This window comes from Hemitrygon akajei, chromosome 11, assembly GCF_048418815.1.
Source record: "Hemitrygon akajei chromosome 11, sHemAka1.3, whole genome shotgun sequence".
In the NCBI taxonomy this organism is placed as follows: Eukaryota; Metazoa; Chordata; class Chondrichthyes; order Myliobatiformes; family Dasyatidae; genus Hemitrygon; species Hemitrygon akajei.
The window spans coordinates 130,384,281-130,397,800 of record NC_133134.1 but is presented as its reverse complement, the minus strand read 5'-3'; the positions used below and the strand labels follow the sequence as shown (position 1 = coordinate 130,397,800).

The window sequence follows — 13,520 nt, the reverse complement described above, 5'->3', positions numbered from 1 at the left end:
AAGCACTACACAGTATAACCAAGCAAAGTGTATTTTCACTCACAAGAAGCGTTGCCTCCACATGCTTTGGCTCAAATGCTGAACGCACAGGTTGACGGGATGTAACAAGAACACAAAATATCAAATGAAGTTTATGTATGGCTGAATATATATGCATGTCTGTTTTTATTAGGCCCAGCAAATGATGTTGGTGCATCATTTGAAACAGCACAGCACTTTACCCAAGATTGACCCTTGTGTAGTGGGAGAAAAGGTCACAAAGCCACACACTGCAGTTGTTAGAAACAAGCAGAGAAACTGCTGGGAACGTTCAGCCAATCAAGTGGTATTTGTGGAAAGGACTCCACGGCAATATTTTGGATATAAACCTTTCCTCACTCTTTTTCGATAAAGAGTTTGTGTCTGAAGCACTGACCCCATTCTCTCCAAAGGCATTGTCCCAGAGGACTCCTGGATTTGCTGCTTTCAGTTTTGATGCAGGAGGTCTTTGAAGGAAAGAAAGAAGAAGCAGGAAGCTTTGTTTCTAATTATAAGCTATGACCTTTTTGGATTAAGATCCAGCCAAAGGATTTTCTGTGAAGTGAGAATGGGTGCAAGCATTGGATGAGAAAATACAGATCCTAATATAACACAGGCATCAGAAAATTTTTCCATTATGTACTTTATTTCACTGAAATGGAAGATTCTACAAACTTTATAAACCCTGCAACCTCACTGCCCTGTCATCTCAATATCACAGAGTCTTCGCCAATACTTTTTCAGTCTCTTCCCATGCCTAATCCCTCCCACACCTCCAACATCAATCCTCCAATCCTACTGTCCTGATCAGCATCTCCTTTTCATACCCAAACGGCAAAAGCTTCCCTCAAAGTACATTGTTCCATCTCAACTCCAAAAATGTCAGCGTTCATTCCACTCTTCTCAAAGTTTCACCATCTACCCTCCAAAGCACAGAACCCTCGACCAACCCACCACCTCTACCCCAATCCCAATTCAAACAACCTTAAACCTCACTGTCTCAGACCCCACCACTGATTCCTCACTGCAACACCTCCTTCATTCCTTCCAACCATACCATGACTCCATGAACACTGCTGCTTGCCCCAAATTCTCTGTCCCTCCACTCCAACACTCTTTCTCTCCTATCGACCTTTCCCCCTAAAAGACATTGCTCTCCCCCTCAACCCTCATCATTTTGTGAATCCCACCGATTCTTCCTAAACCCCTGATCCATTATCCAATTCTTCCAAACTCTGGTTGTCACATCCTTGTCCCAAACCCACAACCCAACCCCAATCCCTGCCCAAAACTCTATGGTTCTCTCCTCCAACCAACTACCATCGCCCGAAGTTAAACTTGCCCCAACCTAATCTGTCCAACTCTGCCCCATATCCACTCTTCTGAACTTCCTCTCCCTTTCCCTTCATCTCATTAGCCTTCAGTTTCTCCTCCAACTCCCCTGCTCTTTCATCTCTACCATCCCCACTACACAATGCCCATAACACCCCCTTTCCTCACCACCATAAACCTTCATTCTAAATGTTGGTTGAGTATTTTTGAACAACAAGGGAAAAATAAAATATAATTTCTCTCAACTGAACTTCGTAAATAATCTATTCTAATAACTATAAAATAAAATCAATCTAAAACAAGGGCATCACCAGTGTAAATAATACCAATGAGTACTGAGGATGTGAGATAAAACAGTCTGACCACTGGATGTTCTTATCCCAACTAATTCCAGGTAGAAATTGTCCTTATGTTTTTTTATTCTGCTGGATGTTGTGGTATAAACTACAAGTGGCACTTTCCAAGGACTTGAGTGGATATTGATAAAATTGGAACAACAACGTACGTATTCAAGTGTTGAATTTCATTTGCAAATTCCAAAATATTTTCTGGAATACAATTTCTCCAAGCTGAATCTGCTGTTGAAGCGAGAAATGTAAATATTTCCACTTTGATTACATCAATAAAGTCAATCCAATTCTGTTTAATCATGTTAAACACTCAGGACAGTCAACAGCTTGCCTGTTAAAACCTCTCGCTCTGTAGGAGGTGTGACGATGCAGCTTCCTGCAACAGGAGTTTGTAATCAGAAGCAGAGCTATTCCCCCAGGTGACTGCTGTTCATCCCAGCCTTATTGCTGTGGGGCATCAATGAAGCAAGAGCTTGGTATTTCTCCAGGAAAATCAGTACGGACTACCTTTCTCTGTCACTCCTGAAATGCATTAGTACAAGTCAAGGAGCAGATAGAGTGAAAATCATTCTGCCATTGTTGTTGCACTGTTCCGGATAGGCCAAGAGACTGGAAACAACAGGCCATCCATCCCTGGATAACAAACAGACAGCCTTAAGCGGATTTGGTCCATGTGTCAGAAAATACATACAAGTCACTTGATATGGCAACCATACCTTCACAGTACAGTATTGTAATTAAATTGCATGAAACGGTAAAAGACAGAAAAGTGACTAAAATTGGACAGAGAGACCTAACTAGTTCTGCCATTTGCAGGAATTAGCATGTTCTGTCTGTCTTTGGAGATCATCTGTATGTAGGTGATGCACCATCAATAACTCTCGGAGACGGGAGGCGAACAATAGGCTTTTATTAGCTGCAAGAGACCACCACACAACATCCTGGAGACTGAGGGAGGAGCAGTGCCTCCAATCGCCTTTATACAGGGGCCTGTGGGAGGAGCCACAGGAGCAGTCAGCAGGGGGGGCGTGTCCAGACAGGTATATGTAGTTCACCACAGTAGGTATGTCCATAAATCAAGTGTTTATAACCCAGGGATGGCCTGTAGATTAAAATAGCAAAAGAATACCTTAGTGTGAATTAATTCAGACACTATTACACTTATTCTAGAGAATACTGATTATACTGCAATAGAAATATATTTGCACAAATTGGTATTATATTGCAGAGCCAAGGATTGATTCATTCAGAAATTGGAAACTTTTATGAAAGCAGATTGTATAGGTTGGACTTATTCTTTCTGGAGTTAAACAATGAGAGTTTTTTTTTGAAGTACATTAGATTATCTGGTATTTGTTGGTACATTTGAGGAGAGTATGTTTCCTAGTGTCTGAGGGTATGGTCTCAGAATAATGGATCAACTATATAGGACTGAGAAAAGAAGTGATTTCTTCTCTCAGAGGGTTATGAATCTTTGAAATTCTGATCTCATGGAGGTGAGGATGTTGAATCATTAAGCACACTACAGACTGAAGAGAAAAGACCTTTAGACTACATGGCTATAGAATTGTCCAAGTTCACATCAGTACTATCGAATTGAATGGTAGAGCATGGCTAAGAAGCTGCAGAGCTACATTTACATTTGCTCCTCTTTTTTATGTCCACTACATGGTGGCGCAGTTCAAAGTGTCACAAGTACCTATTCCGTGCTGTATCTCAATGAGAGAAATTTTAAAAATAAAAAAATTCAAGAAGGAATCAGACAAAGGAAAGTTTTTTTTCCTCTGCCTGATTTTGTGACAATTAGGCAACAAGCTGCAGCCTATTGACATCCCATTTGGGATTCATTATTATCAATGCTCATGACAGGCATTGAATTGGAGAATTTCCGAGCAGACGTCACAGCTTCTCAGTGATCCTGCTTGCTGAGACATCGGGGGAATAATAGATCTAGGAATCTTTCCAATGCCAGGACGGATGTTGTCAATAGGCAGTGGGACAATGCATGTTCTACCCAAGGAACCACCACTAAGAAATTTTAAGGCCCAAGTGCAGAGATCACAAGAACAGAATCCTATGCTTTTAATGCTTTTTCCTTCTGCTGCACATTATCAATGATGGTGATTTAACTGGAACATGCACGTTTATGAGGGGCTTGCAGGGTAGGTGCAGCTAGGATTTTTTCCCTCCTGGTCAGGAAGTCTGGAACACGTGGGGTGGTCAAAGTCTTGATGAACATGAAACATGTGGGGTGTACATAAGAGGCCATGGATGAGATGTGAGGGAAATTCTTCTCTTGGGAGCTCAGAATCCTTGGAATTTTCTGTCCCAGAGAACTGTGGATGTTTAGGATTTTTAATCATGGGTCGTGGAGGAGCCAGACACCAAGCTCTCACTCAACATCAGCAAAGTCAAAGAGCTTATTATGGACTACAGGGGGAAGAAACTGGGCATGCGTGAGCCAGTGCATATTAGGAGACTGGAGCTGGAGAGGGTCAGTGACTTTAAATTCTTTGGCACTATCATTTCAGAGGATCTGTCCTGGGATCAGCATGTGACTACCATTACAAAGGAGGCACAACAGCACCTTTACTGTCTTAGAGGTTTGCGCAGATTTGACATGTCATCTAAAACTTTGACAAACTTCTATTGATACACAGTGGAGAGGACCCTGATTGGCTGCATCACAGACCGGTAATGACCAAGAATGATAAAGCCTACAAAAAGTGATGGACGCAGCCCAGTCCATCGCAGTAAAAGCCCTCTCTACCACTGAGCGCATCTACAATGAGTGATGCCACAAGAAATCTGCATTGTCATCAAGGGCCACACCCATCCAAGCCATGCCCTCTTCTTCTTGCCTGCCTTAGGTCCCATACCACCACCGTTATTACCCTTCAATCATCAGGCTCCTGAACTAGGATAACATCACTCACCACAGCAATGAGCTGATCCCTCAAAGTATGGACTCATTTTCAGCTCATTTTCTCACTATTATTTATTTTCTATATATACATTGTTTTCTTGTATTTGCAGTTTGTCTTATTTTGCATATTGGTTGTGTATGGTTCTTCAGTGATTCAATTGTATTTCACAGTTCAAAGTACATTTATTATCAAAGTATGTATACTGTATATAACTTTGAGGTTCATCTCCTTACAGGCATCACAAGACAAAGAAACCCAACAGAACCCATTAAAACAAAGGAAGCCTATCACCCAATGTGCAGGAAAAAAAACAAATCATGCAAACAATGAAAGTAAGCAAATAGCATTCAGAACTGAAATTCACGAAAGTAAGTCACAGATACAAAACCAGGCATCCCCATAGGGTCCAATTCGGAAGCCCATTTGTTGCAGGCCTCAGACTCAGTTCATCACAGTGACGAGTAAACCTTGTGGAGCAGCGAGCTGAACCGGCCTGACTCTTGCCACCAGTCTGCCACTCTGGCCTTCTCAATCTGGCCTGTTGCTTAAATCCTCCGAACCTCAGGTCTTTGCTTGCTCTCAGGCCCAGGCTCCAACTCAACTCTGCCTCGGATCAATTCTGTCGCATCAAATTGCCTCCTAGCAATGAGCTGTACATTGGCTCATCCCCGCTCTCAGGCCCACACCCCGCCGCAAAAATTCCAACATCAAATCCGACAGGGAGGTTACTGGCTATCGTTTACAGTGATTGTTTACCAGAAGAAGTATGCTGAATGAAGTATTCCGTTGTTTTCCTTGTTTTATTTCACCAGCAAGTAGTCGCTGAGCTTCATCACTGCCATCCCAAAGTGGCGAATGCCTGCAAGAAAGCAAATGTGCTCATTCCAGTTTGCCTATCACCACAATAGGTCAACAGCAGACACAATCTCAATGGCTCTTCACACGGCCTTTGACCGTCTGGGCAGCACAAACACTGTTGTCAGAATGCAGTTCATAGACTATAGGTCAGCATTTAACACAATCCTGATTGAGAAGTTATAGAACCTGGGCCTTTGTACCTTCCTCTGCAACTGGATCCTTGACTTCCTAACCGGAAGACCACAATCTGTGCGGATTGGTGATAATACCTCCTCCTCGCTGACGATCAATGCTGGTGCATCTCAGGAGTGTGTGCTTAGCCCACTGCTCGACTCTCTCTATACCCATGGCTAGGCATTGCTCAAACACCATCTATAAATTTGCTGATGATACAACCATCACTGGTAGAATCTTAGATGGAGATGAGAGGGCATACAGGAGCGAGCTATGCCAACTAGCGGAGTGGTGTCTCAACAACAACCTGGCACTTAGTAAGATGGCATCAGTAAGATGAAAGAGCTGATTGTGGACCTCAGGAAGGGTAAGATGAAGGAACACACACTAATCCTCATAGAGGGATCAGAAGTGGAGAGAGTGAGCAGTTTCAAGCTCCTGGGTGTCAAGATCTCTGAGGATCTAACCTGGTCCCAAAATATCAATGCAATTATAAAGAAGGAAAGACAGTGGCTAAACTTTATTAGGAGATTGAAGAGATTTGGTATGTCAACAAATACACTCAAGAATTCCCATAACTGTACCATGGAGAACATTCTGACAGGCTGCATCACTGTCTGGTATAGAGGGGCTACTGCACAGGAGTGGAAGAAGCTACAGAGGGTTGTAAATCTAGTTGGCTCCATCTTGGGTACTTGCCAACAAAATACCCAGGACATCTTCAAGAAGCAGTGTCTCAAAAAGGCAGCGTCCATTATTAAGGACCTCCAACAGCCAGGGCATGCCCTTTTCTCACTGTTTCCATCAGGTAGGAGGTACAGAAGCCTGAAGGCACACACTCAGTGATTCAGGAACAGCTTCTTCCCCTCTGCCATCCATTTTCTAAATGGACATTGAAGCTTTGGACACTACCTCACTTTTTTAATATACAATTATCTATGTTTTTGCATGATTTTAATCTATTCAATATACATATACTGTGAATTGATTTACTTATTTTTTTCTTCTATATTATGTATTGCATCGAACAACTGCTGCTAAGTTAATAAATTTCCTGTCACATGCTGGTGAAAATAAACCTGATTCTGATTCTGAATCTCAGGGTAGTATATGGTGACATATACATACTGATTCCCACTGTTGCCTGTAAGGAGTTTGTACATTCTCCCCGTGACCACGTGGATTTCCTCCGGGTGCTCCAGTTTCCTCTCACAGTCCAAAGATGTACGAGTTGGTTCATTAATTGGTTGTTGTAAACTGTCTAGTGATTAGGCTAGGGAATTGCTGGGCAGCAAGACTCAAAGGACTGGAAGGGCCTATTCCTCTCTTTATCTCAATATGTAAAATAAGTAATCAATTTCATTTGAAATTTCTACTTTGAACTTTGGAAATGGAACAACAGTCAGATTGAGGCCTATGGAGTGCAGATTGTGAGTCATAAACTGAGGCTTATTGGAGAAGTATCTCATCTGGGTGAGGGTGGATCAGTCAAAGGAGAGCGGGGTTGGCTGAGATGATAGGTGGTATCGGCTGTTGGGACTGATGTCGACGTTGAAATCAATTAGAGTTAAAATTGAAATGTGGTGGCATTGTTGGATTTGGGTCAGAATACAAGGAACGAGGGTCCAAGGAGTCAGCAGCTGCGGTCTGCAGTTATCAGGCTCCTGGACTGACTTCTCTTGCCTCAGCACTGATCTGGCTCCATGGCTGGAATTCACGTTCGGAGACTCTGCGGATCATGTTCTATTTGTTGTCTTCTTTTTATTGTTTGTACAGTTTGTTCTTTTTCTGAACATTGGATATTTGTTGGTTTCTGGTGCTTGGTGTTTTATTTGTCGTGGAATTCTTTTGTGTTTCTTTCTATTGTGGCAGCCTGTAAGAAGACGAATCTTAAGGTTGTAATATGGTAGACATACTTCTATAATAAATTTACTTTGAACTTCGAGAAGCAGGTTCTTAAATTAAAGGACCTCTAACTGCAGACAGTTCAGTTGTGCCCCCTTTAAGGGTTGCCACAGCAGACCTCACAGTTAGTTGTGAAGACCTATTTCTGAATGAGTCAATCACACCATTGACCATGGATGAATGGCTAAAATGCAGGAAGTGGCAACTAGATGTGCACTGGAGGCCACTAATTGTCAAAATACATATCCAGGCCCTTTTCGTGTTAGAAAAACACAGAAACAATGTGATAATCTTTTTTTTAAAGCCAATAAATACATTAAAAGATTGTTTGTTCAATGAAATTATACTGAATACATAAACATTCAACAGCAGGATAGAATTTCTAGGCTATAGACATTACTTACAGAATTACAGAAAAAGAAACTGATTAAATATTTTTTTATGTGTCCCTTTAAGAGATAAGATTTCAATTTGGGCTGCACAACAGATGCTGGGTGAAACGTTCCCTTCTGTTTTCACAGATACACATTCAGCGACATAAATTGTCTGCAGAAATTCCATTTTTGCCTCATGCATGCTTCGTGCAATTAGTAATATAATTTAAATAGTGAGTGAATTTCATGCACACTTTGCCATCAGTTTTGACTTTTAATTTGAAATTTGCACTTGATTCAATTTATCTGTAAAGATATTGATTTGTCTTCCAATAGTTGATCTTTAATTTCTGGTTTTATAGATCAACTTTTCAATGAATTGGTTTGTGGGCTGTTACTCATTATGATCTGGAACTTATTCTAGCCGAAAAATAAATCTTTCATTTAATGGAAATAACAAAAGCATCCTGCACCTGAAGAAAAGATTCTTTTCCATAGTAGGATCGGTAGCATAGCGGTTAGCATAGCGCTTTACGGTACCAGCAACCCTGATTCAATTCCCACCGCTGTCTGAAAGGAGTTTGTACGTTCTCACCATGACTGCATGCGTTTTCTCTGGGTGCTCCGGTTTCCTCCCAGTCCAAAGGTGAACTGATAAGTAGTCCGTGATTAGGCTAAGATTAAATTGAGGGTTGCTGTGCGGTGTGGCTCGACGGGCGAGAAGGACAGTATCTCAATAAACAACAGAGTAAATAAGAGGAGAGTTTGCCTCTGCACTGTACACTGTCCTCGGGATCGATGTGATAGGGAACATGACAACCATCCATTTAGTTCTGGACTGTGTAGTTGCCAAGGTCTGCCTGAAATATGTTAGCCTTCTACTCCTGTGATCTGTTCCATGAGCAGGGTAAAAGGAGCAACGCACTATCAGTAGATTACCTCACTACCTAGCTTGCTCTGTAGTTCATTTTAGACCATGGACAATTACGTAATCTCCTCCTTCACAACATCCTTTAACATCATTGGTTACCAAAGGGCTGGCTTATGATCTTGATATGATATTTAGCTTTAACACTGGTTCAGTAATCAAATGGCGCAGATTTCCTTCATGTTATAGAATCTTTGATGCAATGCCAGTCAGGTAAATTCTGGGAAGATTATACAATCAGCTCTGCCAGTTTACTCCTCAGGTGATTAAGCTGTAAATTATCCAAGTCAGTTTAAAACATGTTTTTAAATCCTTCTCACAGCTGCAATCAGTAGTCATATTTTCCTGAGGAGACAGTTCAAACCGATCACCAAATTTGCAATATTTTTCACACAATGATTTGATTGAGACGTTCATTTCCAGGAAATTATTTTTAAATTGATGGTCTGAACTCTCTGAACTAAAAGATAATCTTTCTATGCTTAAATTTTCATAATTTATCCAATACAGATTTAATCCTGGGGGATTCTTTTCCCCAACAACTCCAGCTTAATCTTAATCAATGTCCATTGATTATTCTGGCTGGCATTCAGTATAAGCACGTGAAATCATAATTCAGTTGAAACTGTTTGGAAAGCCAAGGTGTCTTGTCAATCATGGGAAAGAGAACAAGCATTTGCAGAATATGGTGCAGCAGTCTGGAAATGTTGGAAAATACTTTGTGCCAAAAACTTGTGCCTTAATCATGTTACTTCTGCAGCATGTAGCACATTATAAACAGGTACCACAGCAGCAGAATGCACAGAGTCACAGATCTGCCTGAACAGATGCAACTAACCGCAACTTGATAGATTTAAATGAGCAAAGAAGAAAGCCGTCAATACTTCAGCATCTGTCATCCTCTCAACTAACTTCGAACTTCTGTGTGACGCTTTCTCTGCTGTCCTGGTTCAGAAGAGGCACAAGTTTACAGCAGGATAAATGAATCAAGCAAACAGCAGGTGATGATATGTGAAGAATCAATTAGCACCCCTTCCCTCCTCGCTAATGCATCATCTGATATGAAGCTTTTGATAGCTGTGTGATAGAGGCTGGCTTGTTTATTTGTGGTTGGAGTCAGAGAGACCAGGTGGTCATGATGTGTCATTGCTCACCCCCCAGAGGTGAGAAGTTGGAGATCTAGATAGGACAGTGACATAGGTGAAGGGCAGATCCACCCTGAGCTCAGAAGACAAGTGAATCAATAGTTAGTCAGCAGGATATGGCAAAGACGGAGGAACTGTGCTTTAACTGTTCTCATCTAGCAGGAAGCCGGGCAAGTGACTGCAAATGGTACAGAAAATAACACTGAGATGAAAGGCAGGACCATCAGGATGAAGACGTTTGTTGGGCGTGTAAATCTCATGATAACTGGATGGTTAAATAAATACCGTTATGGTTACAGATCATTTATGCAAACTGCAATGAACATGGGAACATTTTTATATTCGAGCTAGATGCAGAGCAGAGAAAAGATTCTGAAAGTGTGACATCATTCCCATGGCTGCAACATATGATTTAGCTTAACTTCCGTTTTGCCAGTTAATTAGTATTCTGGAAAAAAAAATCATGTCAGAGTAGAGGTCTCGGGATTAATATTTATGACCTATGTGGGAAACTCAGCAGGCAGGCTGTGCATGGTTGACGTCTCGCAAGCTTGATGATATGATAACAACTAATTTGACAATGACCAGTAAAGCTGGTGATGCATAAGTTTTGTTTGGTCCGGACAAACATCGTGAGAACAGTGCAATCTCCCATTGCTCCTTCAATATACAGTAGAAATACAGTCATCCATAGGTGGTAAAAATTAGTCTAAATCAGAATATAAAATAATAAGGTACAGATTTTTTTTAATTTAGAGTTACAACAAGGTAACAAGGCTTTCTGCCCAATTACACCCATGTGACCAATTAACCTACTAACCCATAATCCGTTTGAAAATGAGAGGAAGCTGGAACTCCTTACAGAGAAGAGTGTAGCAGAATCCGGGTCACTGGGGCTGTACTAGTGTTATGGTAACTGCTGCACTATTGCCACCCTATTTATTCAAGAAATCTCACTGCGTCTGTATCTTTCTCAGAATCAGAATCAAGTTTACTATCGCCGGAATATGTCGTGATTTTTTTTGTTATACGGCAGCAGTACATTGCAATACATAATAATAAAAATGGTGAATTACAGTAAGAATATATATAAATCAAATGAGTGCTGCAAAAAGAAGTAGTGAGGTTGTGTTCATGTGTTCAATGTCCATTCAGAAATCTGATGGCAGAGGGGAAGAAGCTGTTCCTGGGTCATTGAATATTTGCCTACAGGCAGGCTCCTGTACCTCCTCTCTGATGCTAGTAATGAGAAGAGTGATGGGTGATGGGGTCCTTAATGATGGATACCATGTTTTTGACACATCACTCCTTAAAGAAGTCCTGGATGCTGGAGAGGCTAGTGCCTATGATGGAGCTAAATAATTTCACAACTTTCTGCAGTGGCATTTCCCCCACCCCCCATACCAGAGGGTGATGCAGCCATTTAGAATGCTCTGCGCGGTACATTTTGCTTTACTTGTGTTTTCAGGTAAATGAACCTTATGGATTTGAGAAAGTGATAGTGTATATAAATGCATTTTGAGGATCAGCTATGACATGGGTGCTTCAGAAATTGGAAAATCTAAGTAACTGCTTATACAATACATAATGTTGCAGATAAACATTGACTTCTCAGGAATGTTTACTTTTCACTTACTGATGTTCACCATCTTTACCAGAATGGATTAACTGGGAGCTCAGAGTGACAGAGAGAATCACAAAACAAATTTTTAACATTTCAATAAATAAAGTGCAAAAACCAAAACAGTACAATTATATTGAGATTTAAAAAGTGAAACAAATGCCTGCTTGTTCTAATTTCTCCTGGAAGTATTTTGTGATTGTTCGACAGAAATGAAATGGCCCCAGTAAACATCAAGGGGGTGCAATAGAAAATTATATAGCCACATATTTTATTAATTTTAGTTTTGTGTTAGATGGTTTCCCACCTTTACCTTCTCGGTGTTCCACTAGAATTCTTGCAGCTAAAAAAGCAAGCAGGTGGCCTGGATTCTTTTTGCCTCTAAAAATGTTTTACTGAACTAACCTCCAACAAGACACCTTCCTCTCTAATTGCGACTTCCTTAAAGCAGCGTTTAAGGATTGGAAATTTTACTAGGGGGGTCTCAGGCAAGCGTATCCTTTTAAATATTCTAACATGATTTTTATATAAGCCATGTGTTTATATTTTAAATGAGTCATGTACATTTAACAGTTTATGGCTTTCACAAATAACTACCAAAAATAAAAAGAAACACCACAACTGCTGAAAATCTGAAATCAAAGACAAATGGGAATTTTGTTTGTAGCACAATAGTGACATGTGTTAACATGTGGTTGCCAAATGCATCAAGTACATTGAAGTGAATATCAGACACATTTATCCTTATATTGGGAACTTCACACCAAAATGGTAATGTACTCAAAAGCATTTAAAAGCTGCTTAAAATTGTACGTTATCCATTTATTTTTTAATGTGACAGAGGTTTCCTTGTTGAGTGTCAAAGCTGTTCCATACACCAAAGTGCCAGACGATTCCTGACGTTCACTTAATTAACCACTTTGAAGTTTGCTACAAATGATGTTAGTTCTCCTGGACTAGTGGAGAAAATTTTGTTTGGGATTCTGCTCCCAACTATTATCCACCAATATTGGCTAAAATTCTTTACACACAGAGACATGGCAAAGCTAGGAAAGGAGTTCATTATGATGACTCTTGTTGCAAAGAACACGTCAAGACTCGCTGACGAGACATGAACAACAAATAATGGAACAGGGCCACCCAGGCAAACTCTGGTTGGAAGCAGGAGAGTTCACTGGTGGAACCATTGCTCTCTTGAGCCTTAGTAGTTATAGGAGATGAAAGAGGCAGAGAAACCAGAACTCAAAAGCACACAATGGGGACCAAAGATTTACACATATCCCACCTGCTATAACTCACAATGTTTGCATAGGTTACGTGGTCAACTACAGAAACACTGTTACTAATTTCCTACAATCATTTAACTCCGGCAGGAATTCTTCATATGTTTATAGCACTTACAGAAATCTCACAGAAAACTCTCAGAAGATTTACTTACCAGGCTTTATGACTTCTCAGTGCATTCAGGGAAACATGTAAAGGCATTCCAAATTTTTTTAAGAAAGCAGTGACTGTGGTGCTGGTAATTGGGCCTGGTGATGTCATTGTACCACAGGAATGTTCAGACTTGAGTTCAGGCTGCACCTTCTATTAAGTCAACAGAAATTTCCAAATCCATTTATCCACACTTATTAGCAAGCAAGAAGACCACACCTTAGCAAATTTCCCTCATCTGACCTATGGGCCTCAGGAATGAAACCATCAGAGAAGATGCTTGGATAAGGATCATTGTCTATCATATTTAACTTCATTGATTCTCGTTTCTTTCATTACTTTTATAAGGACTGAGATACATTAATCCAGTCTTAAAATCCACTACATCATGAATCCAATTTTATTCTACATTTATTTTACCATTTAATATTGTTCTTATCCTTTTTCTTGAGCA

At 40.6% G+C, this 13,520-nt stretch overlaps 1 long non-coding RNA gene across 1 annotated transcript; it reads right to left on the bottom strand.

Moving 5' to 3' along the window:
• Positions 1-2,593: 2,593 nt before the first annotated feature.
• Positions 2,594-13,168, bottom strand: LOC140735189 (uncharacterized). Its single transcript, XR_012100718.1, has 3 exons — positions 13,071-13,168; positions 5,384-5,486; positions 2,594-2,802 (listed from the first exon to the last, which is right to left on the bottom strand). It is a non-coding gene; the product is annotated as an uncharacterized lncRNA (long non-coding RNA).
• Positions 13,169-13,520: the final 352 nt, after the last annotated feature.